General features: G+C 39.1%; 1 protein-coding gene across 36 annotated transcripts in view; it reads left to right on the forward strand.

Moving 5' to 3' along the window:
- Positions 1–3,009: 3,009 nt before the first annotated feature.
- LOC140281575 (receptor-type tyrosine-protein phosphatase delta-like) overlaps positions 3,010–17,754 on the forward strand; it is a 339,321-nt gene continuing 324,576 nt past the window's right edge. For 27 of the 36 annotated variants that reach the window (XM_072376019.1, XM_072376023.1, XM_072376033.1 and 24 more), the window contains exons 1-3: positions 3,010–3,117; positions 3,281–3,392; positions 3,537–3,572. The gene's annotated coding sequence lies outside the window, so the exon portion shown is untranslated. The remainder of the gene's footprint in view (positions 3,118–3,280; positions 3,393–3,536; positions 3,573–17,754) is intronic. The other 9 variants (XM_072376043.1, XM_072376044.1, XM_072376046.1 and 6 more) reach the window with 1 other exon arrangement.

Below are 17,754 nucleotides of genomic sequence, written 5' to 3' on the forward strand. Positions count from 1 at the left end.
TAGGAAGAGGCTACATCATCAGACCCAAGAACATTATTTTGATTTATTTATTCAAGCAAATTTCATAGCAACATAACTTGACTTAGTTGTAATTTAAGACCTTTACATGGATGTGTGTTTTTTTTTCTTTTTTTCTGACAAATGGTAAGTATGTTTTGATTATAGGCCTGAAGTAGTGCTGGCTGTAAACTACCATCAATCAATAAACTGCTGGCAACATTTCTGCTGACCTGACACCCTTCACCAACATTCTTATTGCCAAACTAGAACCTTAAATTTGGTCCAGGCCAGTTGCCTCTCAGACACACAGTTCCACAAGTTATTTTCCCTATAACAGTATCTAGATATTATCCATATTGTATTTAACCTAGATTCTACTTGTTATTTCAGCCCAGTCTCAGGATGACACTCAATGTTAAATCTTCAAACTTTGCAGTCGGTTGTGTAGCACCATCATCTGACCCCTTGAAGCTCCAAATGATGACTATATCATGAAATTCTATGACAAAATTCCTGAAAATCCTTTTTTCGACATAAATTAATCGAATGAATGTATGTGACAATTCAACATTTTTCTGTGAGACTGGGTTGGCAATTTGATTGCCATTTGCACTTGTTTTGGGGGAATCTTATATTATTGTCATTATCTTGCATAGTCTCTTGGTGATTTTATATATATATATACTATAATTGTGATTATAGTTAAAAAAATTTATAAAATAGAAACACACAAGATCACTGTTTGATGGCAAAGGCTAGGTTAAGGTCTGAGTGTGAGCTAGTGTTTATCTATTTACAGCATGTAACAGTCAACTCTGGATTTTAACCTGCTGGGAATTTGTGTGAATTTTCCATGGTGCCTTGGTTTGCTTCCACAATTCAGACGCCGTGTTGGGTTAACTGGTGATCATAATTTGCCAATAGATGTGAGCGTGGATGGTTTTACTGTGTCAGCCTGTACTTCACCTCTCATAAACACAACCCACAACCCTCTATGATGAAGTTACTGTAGTCAACGGATGGATGAGGAGGCCACCTTTGATGTATGCTCACAAACTTGGGTACACTTACTTGCTCGGTTAATTCCATTCCAAAGATGAACTCGCTCAGCAGGAGTATGAGGAAGTGGTGTGGAGGCATGTTAGTATGAAAATCTTTCAAATACCTTCAGACCCATTCAACTGCTCAAGATCCATACTCACAACTTGTTAGACTACAGTATACGTGGAGTGGCAAGGTGTACATAAACAGAAAGCCCTGTCTTGTTAGATTCTAAGCATATGATTCTAATGTATTATGAAAGAAAAAAACCACCTGAAACATTGAACACTATCAGTTCCACAAATGCACGATTAGTTTATTTTGACAAGGCAAAAACTATCTCATCTATCTTAGCATTTAATTACCAAAAGCACAAAAATGTGGGTGGAGGTTTAAACTTTATAGTTTAAAGTCTTTAAACTATAACAAATTTAATTTGCACAATGCATTTTTGACTATGTTGTCCATCTCTGGCTGACGTATCGAGGCAGAGTGATATTATTATCTTAAAGGATTGCTCCCAAATGCTTACATAATTTGAGTTTCAAACACTCCCTATTTTGGGCTAACTGCAACTATTTCTTACTTCACTCTCTGCAGTGTCATATTTCACAGTGAGAGAAAACATTCCAGCAACATGTCTTCCATCAAGTACAGATTGCATTATAGACCCAAGAGAGACTTCTCAAACACAGGTGTAAATACCATGTCACGATGGTAATAATGAAAGCTGGAATCTACTCATGTGAGCAACATTAAATTCAGCTTTGGTACTTGCCACTTGATGAAAGTGAGAAATCATTAGTGTCATGAGTCACACCTGGGCATCTCCTGCTCCACAGTCAAGCAAAATTCCCTGTAAGCACTTTTGCAAGTTGCCCTCTTGGCTACATTGTGGAGGAAGAGAGTACATCAACCTATTTTCAGACAGTGGGGAAAGATTACATCATCAGCAGCCATGGGGATTCTAATGCTAGGCAGCATCAGGTACATATTTCCATCAGGTACAGACATTGTTGTTTGATGTTCTTGAGTCTTGTCTCTTCACTGTGCTCAGAATATTGCAGATAGCATCACAGTTGTTGTAAAAGGTCATTTTACAAATGACATGACATTTCTCACAATATGTCGCATGTATTATTTTGAGAAAAATTCTGTCCAAAATAGTACACTATGCAAGTAGTGCAAAGAACACACAGTATACTGCCAGATTTATTTGAATGTCTGATTAAAGTTGAACATGAAACACTGTAACTGAAGCCTGCATCATAACTTTTTAAAAATCAAATGTATTTTTCAAGCATCTAAAGCCAATTATCTGTTTTCAGTGTACTATCAATGACGTTAATGTTGGCACGATATTTTAGCTTGTTGGCAAAAAGAGGTAACCGTGTAGATCGACTGCCTATGACTGAAAATCAATCATGCTGATTGAGTGTGCCAAACTAATACAGCCATATAAGCCTAACCCAACATGTTTTCACCTAAACTGTGGTGAAGTCAACAATTGGAATAGGCTACATGGAAATACTCAAAACAAAAAACAATATATTTGGGTACGTGTAATTAGCTAGCCATGAAGTCTGTAGGGCTGTAATTTGGAGCTGTCAATGTACAACTTGCCAGCTGCAACCAATAATAATTAGCCCATTGAAAAAGTGGCCATCTTGGGCAGAATGGAATTCAAAACAGAGATTCCAGTTGTGTAGAAATTATAGGCTTGCGTGGATAGCGGTCACAGCGCTTTATTTAAGGACAGCATGGCCAATTAATTAGGTATAATCAGAAGTAACCCAGTATCAGCTGCTCCTTTAGTTGGCCATCAAGCGGTTAGACTGTGCAGTGCAACTTTGAGCGCAGCATCCCGAGGCTCCGGTCTCCTTCTCCCTCCCTTTCTCTCCAGCCATCTCCGCGAGCAGTGTGGGTGCGCGCGCGCGCGCGCGTGTTTGAGTGTGCTGCTTGAATCTGACAGCACGCTGGGGCTGCGTTTCTTTGGAAAATAGCTCAGCTCTTTCAGTTTTCCGTCAGTGTTTTTGCCGCTCTCATTGTCTTTGTCGACAGTGATAAAGAGAGCAGGTACCATCTGTCCATTCCGCCTGTTTATCACGAGTTGCCTTTTTTTTTGTTTGCTGCTCTTCACAGATGTAATTGTCAACACTTTTTGGGTGTTGTGGGGGGCGGGTTGGACTCTCGGTTCTAACGGAATCTGTTGTGGCTCTTTTGGTGTCCTCTCTTTCAGTTCAACCTGGGCCTGTTTTTGGAATAAGAAAAGCATTGCTGTTTTCTGACTTTGAGAGAAGAGAGAAGAGACTCCTCTGGAATTTCCCAAGGAATTTATCCGGACCGCTCCGGTAAGTGGATATTATTGCATAAATCAGGATAATATAAAAAAAAAACAAAAACAAACAAAAACGCAGTTGTTACATTACTCACTTTTTTTTCTTTTAATACAAACGCACATCGTTCATTTGTGCATTCTTCTACTCTAATTGCAGTTACCGGGGCTTTGCATTCTACAGCCGCGGTTCATAGTAAGTGTTACTTTTTCTGCACCTCCTAATAGAGTAAACTGCATCTAAAAGCAGCTTCTAATATTTCCTATGTGTCGATCAAAGTGGAGATTTAATGCCTACTCCAAGTTCAGTTTCGTGCCGCGATAGGTAGGTGACCAGGGTGCATCCAAGCTGTTTCAGCACATCTTAATTGCGTTGTGGATAATGTAGCGCACAGCGTGCAACGGTTTTCTGCTCGTTTTTACACTCCAGATGGTGGTGAGGCATTTACAGAATATCTATCGTCACTATTGATCACACTAACTCTGTTCAAAAAGCAGACCCCCCCCCTCCCCCCCTCCCCCGAACAATAGTCCGCCTCTCTGTCATATATAGAGAGGAAGGACAAATACGCACGGATAATCTGAAATTGTGGGGTAGTCTCCTTGTTTTGGGACGTGTTGAGAAAGTTTGCGTATATGCATGGCTGTGGTAACGGTGGATTGTTTGAATGGTTTGTCTTTGAAATGTAAGCGTGTGCGCGTGCGTGCCAAAGTGCTTCTGATTTAGGTGATGTAGACGGTGGGAGGGCTGTGACTCACCCCGTTTAACTGTTTTACAGCTTTTATCTGACAGGCTTTGATGCCAGATTTGACTGGTGATTGACAGCAGATCATGCACAGCACTATGTCAGCACATGCTCATGCTTTTTCTCCATCGCTGCCTACTATATTTGGATGTTCTATAATTTATACAACCCTTCTGTTGCATTAAAGAGTATTTGTCAGACTACCACTGACAAGTGATTCATATATATAGCCAATTACCCGTGATTTGCAGTCATACTTTGTGCCTGAGGAGGAAAGTGGAAAAAGTGGGGCGCCTCTAGAAAGCAAGATAATGAACTGAAAAGTTTGTGCGTCAGTATTTTGCAACAAGCCAAGCTGAAAGGAAGCAATTGCAAATGAGAGGAAGGACAGCTCACAAAGCCAGACAGATGTGTCTTCCCCAGCCAGCATAGAGTGACAGAGGGCTAAGTGAGCATGACCATCGAGGAGAGGTAATAGCATTATGGTCTGCCAGTCATGAGGCGCACAAGAGCTACTGTTGCATTTCAAAAGGACTTAAATGGGGGGAGCACACAGGAAAAGAATATGACACGGGGTTACACTTTGGGGAGGTTTTAGTTGTATTCTCCTGTTATGTATGCAGAGGTGTTATTTATTGGGTGTAATTATGGTTTGATTCAGCATAGCTTCAGTCATCTATCTATCTGTCTCGAACAGAATTGCCATGACATCAATAAATGGTCTTTGTTTTTTGAATAACCAATAAATTTAAGGAATACTGCCCATTCCAACCAGAGGCTCAACCACTTAAAGCTATGTCTCTCTTGCCGAACAAATTGCATCTTTACGACATGTTGAAGACACCATTCATTCAGGTCAGGTATCCACTGTGTTAAGACAGTTTTGAGCACAAAGTGGATTTGAAATATTTGCTGCCAAGCAGTGAATTTACTGCAGAGCTCTCATGGATTAGTCCCAGGTAAGAAAGTCTCCTGCCGTCATTTACCCAGTTTCACTGCCATTTCATAAACTGGCAAAATTTAGCAATTTTTTCTCTGTTTTGCCTGTGAGTGGTACTCACCAAAACTACTTGTCCAGCCCTCATCAATCACTGTTGGGAAGGATTCAAACTACAGCATAAAAGTATAAGCAGGGGAGATGAGTCTGCTTGCTATATATGGCACAATCGCCTTCACGGTGACCCCAAGAACTCGAGCCAGCAGTGCCAGCTAGAGACACACATTTCTGCAAATCACCTCTCATTAATTATGCCTTAACATAGGTTGCTCTAGTGTGACCGTGTTGACAGCACACCCACTTTCCCTCCTCCTGCCGAACCTCCCTGGAGAGAATCAGGAGTAAGCTGTAATTATGGTTTATAAACTTCATCCAGGTGACATAATCGGGGCACGGCTGAGATGGCAAAGGGCTGACAGAACAGCTGCTAATAAATTTATAGCCATTTTCTTTTTCAGATTGTACATTTCTCAGACCTCATTATAGATTCCTGTGTCACATGACACACAAACGGTTAAAAATACAGTCACCCTTTTTATTCACGTACATTGTTTTGTGACAAAAAAGGTTTAGAAAGAGTGCAAACTTTCCCCATTTTACAGCAGAAAAGGTGGAGGCAGTACATCTGTAGAAAAGTAGTGGCTATATCATCTGTGTGTTTGTGTTGTGTTGTGAGGAACACCTTGATTGTGGTCCAAAGCTCAACAAACCAAGTAGCCAACTCTCAGGGGCTGTTTTATAATGAGGATATGCTGTCAGATAATTAGATACACCTGGCGCAGGCGTTCTCATGAAAATTTTGATTCATCCCAAAATAAAATGCCTGTGCCTGCCAACATGAAAGCAGAAAAAATAAAATAAAAAAATCTCGCTGTCACATCGCCTCCCCTCTCATGGAGGCAATGTTTTATTTATTTAGATCTTAATGCTCTTGGATGAAGCAGACTTAATTTTTTTGCGAGCTTATGCATTCACTGCCAAAGTTTCTCAACTCTTGCACAGTGAGCCTCTCACTCAACAAGGGTGCCAATGTCCCGCCATGTACGGTCTCTGAAACTTGATGTTCTGGTGCCGCTAAATGCTAAATATAACAATTCCCAGGTGGCACTGTTTCTAAAAAAAAAAAAAAATAAATAAATAAATAATAAAAAAAAGGGCTGGGGAATCTAGCTCCAGCTGTATCTGTGTAAATAAGCACATTGCCTAGCCTGAAAAGCATCTGGTCACATGTCTTGAAATAAGAACAGATGAGTATCAAAGAGGGATATTTATCAAAAGACAATTTGCTCATTGTTCCTTTGTTCTTTCGTTAGGATTTTTCAGTACAAACATGAAATGTAGCTTTAATACATGCATATGTAACTCATCAGCTATTTCATGCAGACAGTGTATACAACAAGGTGTAAATGATTAATTCACTACAGTAACACCCACTCTGACTCACTTATTCACACAAGCACGAATTTAAATATTATGTATTTTTCTTAGTTGTTAATTTGAAGATGCTTTTTTGAGATGAAACCCTCTCACCTGTAATGTTTATTTATCAGGTACATGGCCTCAGTCATATATCAAACACTCATTAAATTGTCAACCCACAACTTTTGCTTTCTGCCAGAGATATCAGTGCAATTACGCCTTATGTATGTTATATTCTGTCAGGAAAGTGAGCATTGCAGATGGCTGAAGTTATGCAATCAAGAGATGTTCATTACTCCTTTTTTCCCTCTGGTTTCATTTGAATTAAAAATACAAAGTTAGATTTTGAAGTTGGTTTCAAGTGTTCAAAAAACTGGCTACAGCATTCACGATATTTACTATCTCTTGCTTAGAGCTGAATATGGGTAAGCCTGGAAAGATGGCTGCAAGCATTAATGGAATATATGGAATAGTTCAGCAAAAATAGAAATAGAAAATATATTTGTAGTCTTTTTCAGTACTTCTTGAATAAAATCGGATATTGTTGAGAAACTACAAAGTTTTCAAATGTGCTCCTGGAACATCTTTGCTGTGCCAATAGCAGAGTTTTTTCATTCTATTTTCTTTTTAGAAATCCTTGGCTGGACTGTGTACCGTAGTCTTTCGTGAACTTGAACATCTTGCTTCAATGCAACATTGCTTTGTCATTGGAAAATGGTTGAAATCAGTGAAATGATTCAGTGTTGTTTACAACATATTGCAAATATATGCACATGCAAACATCTGAGTGTAATAAATTTGAAATAAATTAATTAGACAGTCCATTTCTTGCTAATTAAATTTTCAGATTTTTGTGGTCAGAATTGAGAGTGTAGTCTCAGTCCAATACATTGAAATATTTCTGTATCATGCAGAATAAACATTGTGGGAAGGTGAGAGCAAAAGGAAAGAAAAAAAAAGGTCTTCCTAAGGCCTCAAACCATATTAACAAGGAGAAATTAAGTAATTAAACAGCAGTATTTCACATCAGTCAAACAAAAGTCCTGTGACTTATTCTACCGCCACACTATCTCCATAAAATTTGTCTTTATTGCCAGTTGATGAGTTCACAGTTGTTTCCAACATCAAATAAGAAACGGCTACTAACAACCGACCACAGATGCTTTCTATTTGCTTCAATATAACAGGAAGTCACAACACTGATGGATACTGTAAAAAGACTAACAGAAGTAGGGAGTAGCTTAGTTATAGTCAGAATCATTCCGGAAATGGTAGTCCTATGAAATCTCATGAACTTTTAGTACAATCGCACAATCCACTGCAACAACAATGCTAAATACAGCTTTGAATTTTTTATGAAGTTGAATTAAAAGCTATGTGAAATATGAATATTCATTAGCAGCAAAGGGGCTGCAGCATTTATTGCAGATCTGTTACATTGAAGTTGGCAGTATAGGCATTCATTATACCATTTATTCTGCCCTGTATTTTAGCACATCTTCCCACAGTTCTTTATCAGCATGAGATGCTAACTAATAACCTTGTGTGGTTTCAGAAGGGCATATGTCGATGTAATCTTATAACCTGACCTTTTGGTTAGCCACATGTATAACACCATGGTTTGGTATTTTATCTCCATCCATGCAAATGCTTTGGCATTCTTTTGCTGTCTGGAACCTTGTGAGATTTCAGAGGGCACTGGTATGTTGTGTATTGACATTAGGGTCTACTGGGATATGGAAGCAAAGAAGAAACAGAAAGGAATAATGCAGGCAAGCTGGAGCCAGGGTACTCTGCACAGTTCGATGCTGCTGCCTCTAACCGACATGAACAAGAGAAATCAATTAGACCTACTCGGTTGCTATCCAAGGGACTTTCACGATTGGAAAGGGTAGAGAGAATCAAAGTGTTTGGAAAAAACAAAGTATCAGAGGAAGAGCAAGAACCCAAGTGGCAGTTTGTTGTATTCTTTCTCAGTGCAGTGACCACTTCTTGACCACAGTGACTTCACAATAACAATAATTTTCACTTGTTCATCCCAGGTAAGCTTAGAATTCCAGATTGACCACCTCATCTTTCCGCTAACGCTGATCTGATGCGATGTATTTTCTCTTGCCATTTCTATCTAGGTCACCTGTACGAAGAAAAGGAAGGCATAAAAAAACTACTTCTTTTTTGTACTCATACCTATACCAACAGTCGCTTGAGATGTCTTGAGAATTACAATATTCTATATGAGCAATATTGTTTGCGGAACCTATAAAATAGAAGCAACCAAGGCGGGGTTTTTTTTGGTCTTATACAGCTTTAAAACTTATATTCAAGGATTTAGTTTCACTAAAGTCTTTATTTGCTTTCAATGAAAAAAAAACCAAGGTCCCTCAAGATGGAAAAAAGATCTTTATACTGAATTGGAAGAAGTCCAACTCTTGTGGTATGATCAGTCAGACTTGTATCTTCAGCAAATTATTTATTAATAGTATTTTACAACAAGCTAACATGCTGTCTCAGTGTAATGTAAGAATATGCATTGCCTTAGTAAATATAGATATCTGGACAGGTCGCCAGTCTATCACAGGGCATCCTTATAAGTATCTTTCCAAATTTGACAAAATAGACATTTAACATCAATGTGTGAAAGTACAACCTTATTTTTGCATATTGAAAGAACTAAGGCTGTTGATACGATATGCATATTTCATTGAATGGAACTGAGCTCTGTTCTGTAAATATGGCTGAGAATCTGAGAGTGTACAGCATGAATTTCACAGGACGCTGAGACCTCATTGTCTTTGATCAGACTGAAAGAGGACCGTTTTTGATCAAACTTTACCTTGGACATTTAAATCAAATCTCTGACAGGCTCGGCAGCTGTGAGGCTGTGCAGTGTAATCTCTACACACAGGAAAATTTGGACATCCCCCTGGAAGTGTGTTAGAGTCTATTACATTGTACATTTTGAAATCTTTTTCCTCTTTTCCCTTGATGACTATCTTGCACGTTGTGATAGGGGAGTTATTTCACAAAGTGGAAATTTGATTTTACAAAGAAGACTTGTCTTGTGAAGTCTTTAAATGATTATGATTGCATAAAGTTTGAAATGTAACAAACCTGGAAGAATTGCACGAACAAGTATCCAGTACTTTTTTGTCTTAGATTGAAAATAAAAAAAGATGATCGTGTGCTGATGAAATGATAGAACACTTTTATGGCCCAAGCTTTGAAAGTTGTTTTCTATCTGTAATCCTGTGTGTACAGATAGCTCAGTCCCCTGACTGAGCACACAAGTAAACACAGCAGCCCCACCTCCCACTCAGCCCTGCTGTAGGTTTGGCTGTGGGTGCTCAGCAGATCCCTCGGCATCATGAGAGAATAACAATGAGGGTTTTGGGAGGGATCAGTTCCCCAGCACAGAGCCATACTGGGTAGGGTTTATGTAAGACCCTGGCTTCCTGAGCTATCTGCCAGTTTAAGATGACAAACAAATGGTACCAAAAAGTACAGACTCACTGGGCGGAGGAATTGCATTACCTCATGCTCCCCCACTGCTTCATTCTCCCCTCACACACTAACACTGCCTGCACTGTGTTCATACACAACTCTGGTTATGTGTCGTGGCTTGTGATATCAACTCTCATGAGTATCCATGCAAGTTGATGCGTGTTTTCACACAATTTGTTGGCCCCGCAGCAATGTGGCCCACTTTGACACCACCACCTGCCTTCATCCTCTTCTTCCTTTCTTTGTTTTCCTCGTCATATGTTCCAATGAAAGAAGGGATCTGTCAGAATCCATCCTTTATTCTGTCTGGCTTGCCATCTTTTTTTTTTTTAAGTGGTCTTCCATGGAAATTCACTCAGCCCTGACATCCCAGCAGTTCTTAGACTGTGAAAATAACTGGAGGCTGGAGTACTGTTTTTTTTTTTTTTTTTTGGATCATATTATTCATGTTTTCATTAGCAGCTTGTTTCTATTTCATAATGGGGATCTGGATTCACATCATAGTTAAACAGTAGCTTTTGGAGGCTCCTAAATATCCATCCATTTTCTATACCGTCAATCCGTTGGTCGGGTAGCGGGGGGGCTGGAGCCTGTCCCAGCAGTCATCGGGCGAAAGGCGGGGTACACCCTGGACAGGTCGCCAGTCCATCACAGGGCCACATATAGACAAACGAGACAAACAACCATGCACGCTCACACTCACTCCTACAGACAATTTAGAGTCACCAATTAACCTGACATGCATGTTTTTGGACGGTGGGAGGAAGTCGGAGTACCCGAGAAAGGCCCCAGGCAGGGATCGAACGCTCCTAAATATCAATAATTATAAAAGCATGACAAGTAGATTTTCATTCTGAATATCTATTATATCTGTTTCCCAATGGAGTCCATCTTTGCAAAAAGACAAGCAAACTACTGTAACTGCATTCATACAAAAAGGCAGTTTTTAACCTGGACTAACTCAGACATAGGCCTGCTACAATATAACTGATTCCAGCAATCAACAAGATGAAGTCTACAGTGCCTTGGTAGATATTTTTAGTAGAAGTGGTTAGCTCACTGCTTGCGTGCCATCTAAACTTCAAAACAGAAGCCTGCTGTTTTTCATCTCCTGCTTCTGGACTGAAGAAAGTGGTTGATGCACAAATGAATACATTTATAGACCCTTACATAAACTCTAAAGGCAAACATGAGGAGCAAGTCAAGTTAGTACATGCTGTTGAAAGTTGATTTAAGAAAAGATAAGACACTCACTCAAAAACGCCAGTCCCTCAATCATTTCAATCCCTAGACAGAAGACACTGCATGCAATATGTCTTCTCCTACTGACACTGTAGTAGTACAGAGCAAGGTCTTCGTTTATTCCAGCATAGCACAGAAATACACAATAGATAACATTGGTATCCACAGAATACGAAGCAGGAGGAAAATCAATGTAAGGTGAAAATTAAATTTAGCCCAAAGAGCCTTTAGGCAAAGTGCAATTTGAAAACACATCTTATATTTTCCCCTGAGTGTCTGATAGGGGCTGGGAGGAGATGGGCAGTGAATTTAACCATCACAGAAAAAAGCAGCAGTATGCTATGTGCAAAAGGGAAACACCCGACTCTCACCCCTAATGTGCCTCCCCTTTGATTGTCTAATTCGGTTAGGGCCAAGCATCCCTTATTGGATCATATCAAAGGTCAGAGGCATCCTGTAGACAAATCAATCTGCCCGTCTGAGAAGGTGCAGAGGAAGCATGGATTGAGGGAGAGCTGGTCCATCCAATGGGTCTAGAATGAAGGTGGGTGAGGAGAAAGCCGTGGGGGCAAGAGAAATTATGGCATTTGCTGTTCAGAGAAAAGTGGGCAAGGAAGGCAAGATTGAAGTGTTGACTTGGAGAATGCAATATGCTTAGGGGAAAAGTACTGAATATTATTGTGTGCAAGATAAGTGCAATTATTTGAGAAGATATGACACAAGTCCGGACTACCAAACAGGCCGGCCATTGAAATGTTGCAAAAGGAGAATAAGTTTCAGTTTAGGACTGTAAGTGTCTCATTTGTTTATTTTTTACATAAAAAAAGCAACCAATACCCTGTGATCTAATAGTTTTAAAAATGTATGCATATAATTCTATATGTAAATTTTCACCCTGGCTTTGATAAAACCATTTCACTTGTAACTGATCTCTTTTCAACCAAATGATATGTTAACAATATATGGTCTTTGTACCCAAAAGATGGACATTCAAATCTCAAAATTTGCAAATTACTCCCTGCCCTCATCTATCATGCTTGCAACAAGAGCTCTCCTGCTAATCTTAAAATGTTCTTTAACACTGTGTACAGTGATTTATCTATGCTGCACAATGGTGGTAAAGTGTTAATGTGGTACAGAACGTATCTTGGTTTTAATCTTATGTCACACAAAGACTTTGGTTGAAAGTGCTGTGCTTAGCTCCTGCCCCCTCCCTACCTCTTTGGAGGTCTTTGCGGCTTGTTAAATGAAAGACTTTAGAATGTCATCTGCTCTGATGTTTAAACACTCATATGAGTCATATTTCCTTCTGCTGTTTGTATGGATGTACTTTTACAGGATACCATTCTGAGCAGTATTGAAGGATATGAACAAGTTATGACTGTTTTGGTTAGAGTACTTTTTGGATTTTATCTATCAATGCTAATAGACAACATCAGATTTTTGTCTGACCATGATATAAAACATAAGATTAACATTGTTCTCTATGGCAAACTCACGCTCCCCACCCTGCCAGGTGATTTTTAAAAAAAAAAAATTTTCATCTGTATGTGCTATATTAAACCAAGGCAGTGTAAATCTATGTTTCTGAAACAGTCCTCTCTACACTTCTTCTCCTAAGCTGTAATGCTAATAACATGTTTTACCCATAGCATAGAAAAACAGGGTTAAACTTGACTTCCCTTGGATGGATTATTTGAATCTTTTTATTTTTAGATATTTGGCTGTATAGAGGAAGCCATTTAAGAAATTGGTTTAAATCTTTCCTTATATGGTAGCACACTCCTTTGTGCATCTGCATCTGTTGTATTGCATTTCGACTAAAATATATCCACAGGATGCACAATGATATTGATACATTCTTGGTACTGGCCAACAAAGGATTTAAGACCAAATATAAACATTGGCTTAAAATTATGATGAACATGCAGATAAGATTAGAACTTGTGCAAGCTGTGGTTCCTGCCCCGGTATTTGTCAAAGTCAGCATCAACCAAGCTAATATGAGTTAGACTATGTTAATACTAATATTAGTTTTTCTTTAATATATTACAAAATGTAACATAATTTGCCGAAAAGTCAACGAGGAAGAGACAAAGTTTTTTGTTTTGATGTGTTGTGTTCACATATAAGCAAGGCAGCCAGCAAAATGCTGTTCATGTCAGTGACATTTACATTGCAGCAGTAGCTTTTTCTAACCCCAGCCAAGTAATGTTATTTTTTGAACCTTATCAGGAAGTGAAACATTTTTTTTTTTTTTTTTTTAATTCAGAGTTGAGGCACCATTAACCCCTACCTTCTACCTCCTCTAAGAGCATTTGGAATGACATCTGACAGTGGAAAAGCTTATATAAGTTGCTGTTCTCGTCAGGTGATTATGGCGGTGGGAGGCAGTACTATGATTATAGGATGTGAACGAAAAAACCTACATGGTCATTTTAATTGGCCAAGACAACTTGGTGACTTGGCCATTTGAATAAACTGGGTCGTTGTAGATGCAATTATTATGTCATTATTGACATAATGTCAATAACATAACAGGAGAGACTTATTTATTCTGTTATGTGGTTTGTGGTGTGCACATATTTTTAGAGGCTGAGTTGCACAATATCAGCATATTAGTTATTGTTAAAAATCCAGTAACAACTATCCCAAGCATATGCAACTAACATATGTAAAATCTATTTATATCAGTGTACAAAATGTTGTTTTGATGACATAATTGAGATGGCTCAGATTTTCAGGGTAATTCAGAATGAAAATAATAAGTAGCCTCAGTCAGTGATTCACTCTTTCAGGTGGGGTATCAAGGGTTGATAATGAGAAATCCGGTAGTAAAATCACTGTAATTTCTCTCATTCCTCATGACCTGGGACATTTTTTCAACAATTGTCCACACCTCTCAGAATACCCAGTCCTAATTAAAACCAGTGATACATAAACATACTAGTGATGGGCAGCACTTCTGGACAAAGTTTATAGATGAATATAAATCATCCGCAGTTTAATTCCAATAAGATGCTTAATTGGTTCCCTTTGAGTGTATAATTAGTTCAATTAGCCTCAATCCAGCACAAAGAAGCATATGCAGGGTAGACTCAGGTTGCCCTCTGGTCTCTACAGTAATGGTAACAATGGCTTTCCTTCTGTAAGATTAAAACTCACTATATAATAACTCACCAGAGCCTCCTCCCACCAGACACTGTTGCAACAGTTCAGTGTGAGATAATGTTTGCTCAAGCAACTCTTAATGAGATTCAGCACTCTGGTGACTCCATTTTGCTAAGCTCAATGCCTAGTCAGTTTGGGTGGGTTTACGGTACCCTGCCTCAGAAAAGTCTAAGCACTGAGGCGCCAGAAGAGAGAGCATCTCTCGAGACAGATTACGTGTCTGCGGACAACTGAATAGGCTTGTACTTCACCTCTGCCCAGGACAAACAAGTTATTATCTTCTTGTGTGAGCTTTTTCATATACCCAGTCAGATACCGTATCCAGGACAAGGTACTTCTCTGGCAGACCACGTAGGTGGACGACAAGGCAGCTTGCATATTTTTGCTAATAACATGCAGTCAATGAAACGTATTTGAAATGAAGATGACGGTGCAAGCCTGCAAAGGAAGTCAAAGCAGCCCAGGTCTGAGCCAAAGTGTTTTAAATGGATTACACCAGTGTGTCATTGCGATTACACGCTCCTCGCAGGGACTGACACAAGATGAATTGTATTTTATGGTTTTACAGCAGATCTCTTTTCTTTCTTTCTTTTCTCCTCTAACTCGAATGTATTTTCTTCTTCTCTACGTTACGTGGTCTGAATGTAGAATTGCCTTTTGCCTTTGAACCTATCTTATTAACAGTTTGTTTTCTACTTTATGTTGAGGGGAAATTCTCTGTTTATCCTGATGCCGAATGGCTGACTTAGAAACCTACAGGGACAAATAACAATTTCTGCTTTGCAAATTATATTTTAGACTTTTGAAAAAAAGACTAGTTTTACCAGGCAGAATCACTAGGAATTGCTCCTACTTTGTATTTAATACAAAACATACACATAGACTTTCAAAACAGATTGATAGTAAACCTTAAAGGGCCTCAGCAAATTATACGTATGTAGGAGTGTTCCCTCGGTTTTTCTACCGTAGGTCCAATTATTCACTCCCTGTGTAATGTCTCATCCTTCCCTGTCCGTATAACACATCACTGCAACTATGTTATTTGCGTGCCTGTGTATGAACAGTGCAACAACAGTTAACATTCTCACTTTGTACTTGAATAAACTACGGATCATAACGCTCACTGAAAAAAAAATTATGAACAGCAGTGCTTCAGGGGTGTCCTCTTATCCTATCTTCATCATTCCTAAAAAATTTATGTGAGAAAGCAGAAAAGCAAGAGTGAGAGAACATGTGCATGTGTGTTTTTGTATGGCTCAAGGGAATCCATCAGGAAGGAAAAGGTCAGGGGGTTAAATGCTTGAGAGCTTAGATATGACCCAGAGAATCATATGTTCAAATATACAGTTTTACACTAGTATCCCTTTACTTAAAAAAAGCATGTCTCAAATCAGTACAGTCGACTTAATGTTGTTGACTCAACAGAGAAAAACAATTCCTCAAATATTGATCTCGATCTCATGTCCCATGAAGGTGTAAGGCATGAGGCTTCTTAAATGAAATTTGCATTGGGGAAAGTTATGTTATTGCCTAAAGCACTAAATCTAAAACACTACCCACAATTTCAGGCAATTTCATAGATGTTTATGGATAGCAATGTTATACATGTGCTTGTGAAAACCCAGGCAGAGAAAGTGACTGTTTTTTTTTTTTTTTGTATGTTAGAAGTGTACAAATCTGTAATGTAAGCGTGAATTAATTCCATGCCAATTCATCTGGCATTCAGAATTTTTTGGTGATGTAATGGTCAGCAATCAACACAGTTAGCTTAACTTTAAGACCAGAGGCAGGCAGACATATCCAAAAGTTAAATTCAAACAGAAATTCAAAATTGATTATCAGCAAAATTTTATTTTCAAAATCTTAAGTGTTATTTCAAGTTTTCTTTCATCGCAATAAGCTAAACTAACTGGTAACTGGTGGCAACCTTATTTTGACTGTATGGACATGATTGATCTTATTCAGTGTGTATTTAAGAATTTACATTTAGTCATCGAGCAGATGCCTTTTATCTGAAGCAACTTATAAGTTGGTGGAAATAATGTAGACAGTACAGTTGGTATCATTTTGATAGCAATAGTTTGAAAAGCCATATGAGCAGATCACCAAGCCCAAGGTGGTGTTTTGTAGCAGAAACAAGAGGTTCCAATATCCCAATACAGAGCCATGGGGCACCCTGGTCGAGAGGTGATGGGGTGCAGATGTTTGTCCTTTCCACAACACTTTGAAATAATATCCAGTAAGGTACACTTCAAACCGAGAGTGTGTCATGCCTCAGATCTCCATCTGCAAAAGCACAGAGTAGGAAGGCATGACTTAGTGTGAAAGGCTGCAGAGACAACCCAGGACTGTGCATCTCTTGCTTCCTTTAGGGCTTCTGTCACAAACAGTTAAGCCGTCTAAGCTGACTGGCTACTTTTAAAGGCAGACTGATATCCATATCAGTCTGGCTTTAGGAGGAGGCCCAAGGAGGTTGTTATGCTAAAAGGATTCAAAGACCTGTTTGAAAATATCACTTTTGATGGGCTGAGATAGGAATTGAAGTGGTGAGACCAGTTGATAGTTCTTGACAAAACCAGTGTTCAGAGTTGGCTTTTTTGAACAAAGGTGTCATCTGAGTCTTTTTGAACACAGTTTGAAACTTGCACTCCAGTAAAGCATTTATTACATGTGTTAAAGTTGTTACAATGGTAGGAGAGATGGAGGTTGGTGGGAATCAAGTCCAGCTAACATATAGTTGGACAGCTGCATATATGGAGTTTAGATACCTTGCTCTTCATGAGAGGGTATACATTAAAATTGAGCACTGTTTTGTTTACCAAGGAAGAAAGAGGACAACAAGTAGGACTACAACATATTTGGCTTGTGGATGTCGTGCATGGTGGTGTGATGTTTAGCACTGTCGCTTCACAGGAAGAAGGTTCCTGGTTCGGATCCCGGCTCAGGCCTTTCTATGAGGAGGTTGCATGTTCTCCCCTTGCATGCGTGGGTTTCCTACGAGTGCTCCACCATGACATGCATGTTATTTTAATTTGTGATTCTTAATTGTTCCTAGGAATGAGCATAACCATGCATGATTTAGGTCTCTTTTTTCTCGATGGTGGCTCCAGCTCACCCTGGGGCTGATTTTATCGATGAAAAACAGTTTTGAGAGAACTGAGGTTAAATGTGAAGAAAGATAGACATGATTAATGGCCAATGAGATCAGCTGGGTTGCCAGATTTGTGCCATGTGTCTCTTAGCAGTTCAGAGATTGGTACACAGCTTTTGGGAGGTATCAGTCAGCCATGAATGATTCAGGT

This window comes from Leuresthes tenuis, unplaced genomic scaffold (genome assembly GCF_036924035.1).
Source record: "Leuresthes tenuis unplaced genomic scaffold, fLeuTen1.0.hap1 SCAF_22, whole genome shotgun sequence".
Classification (NCBI taxonomy): domain Eukaryota; kingdom Metazoa; phylum Chordata; class Actinopteri; order Atheriniformes; family Atherinopsidae; genus Leuresthes; species Leuresthes tenuis.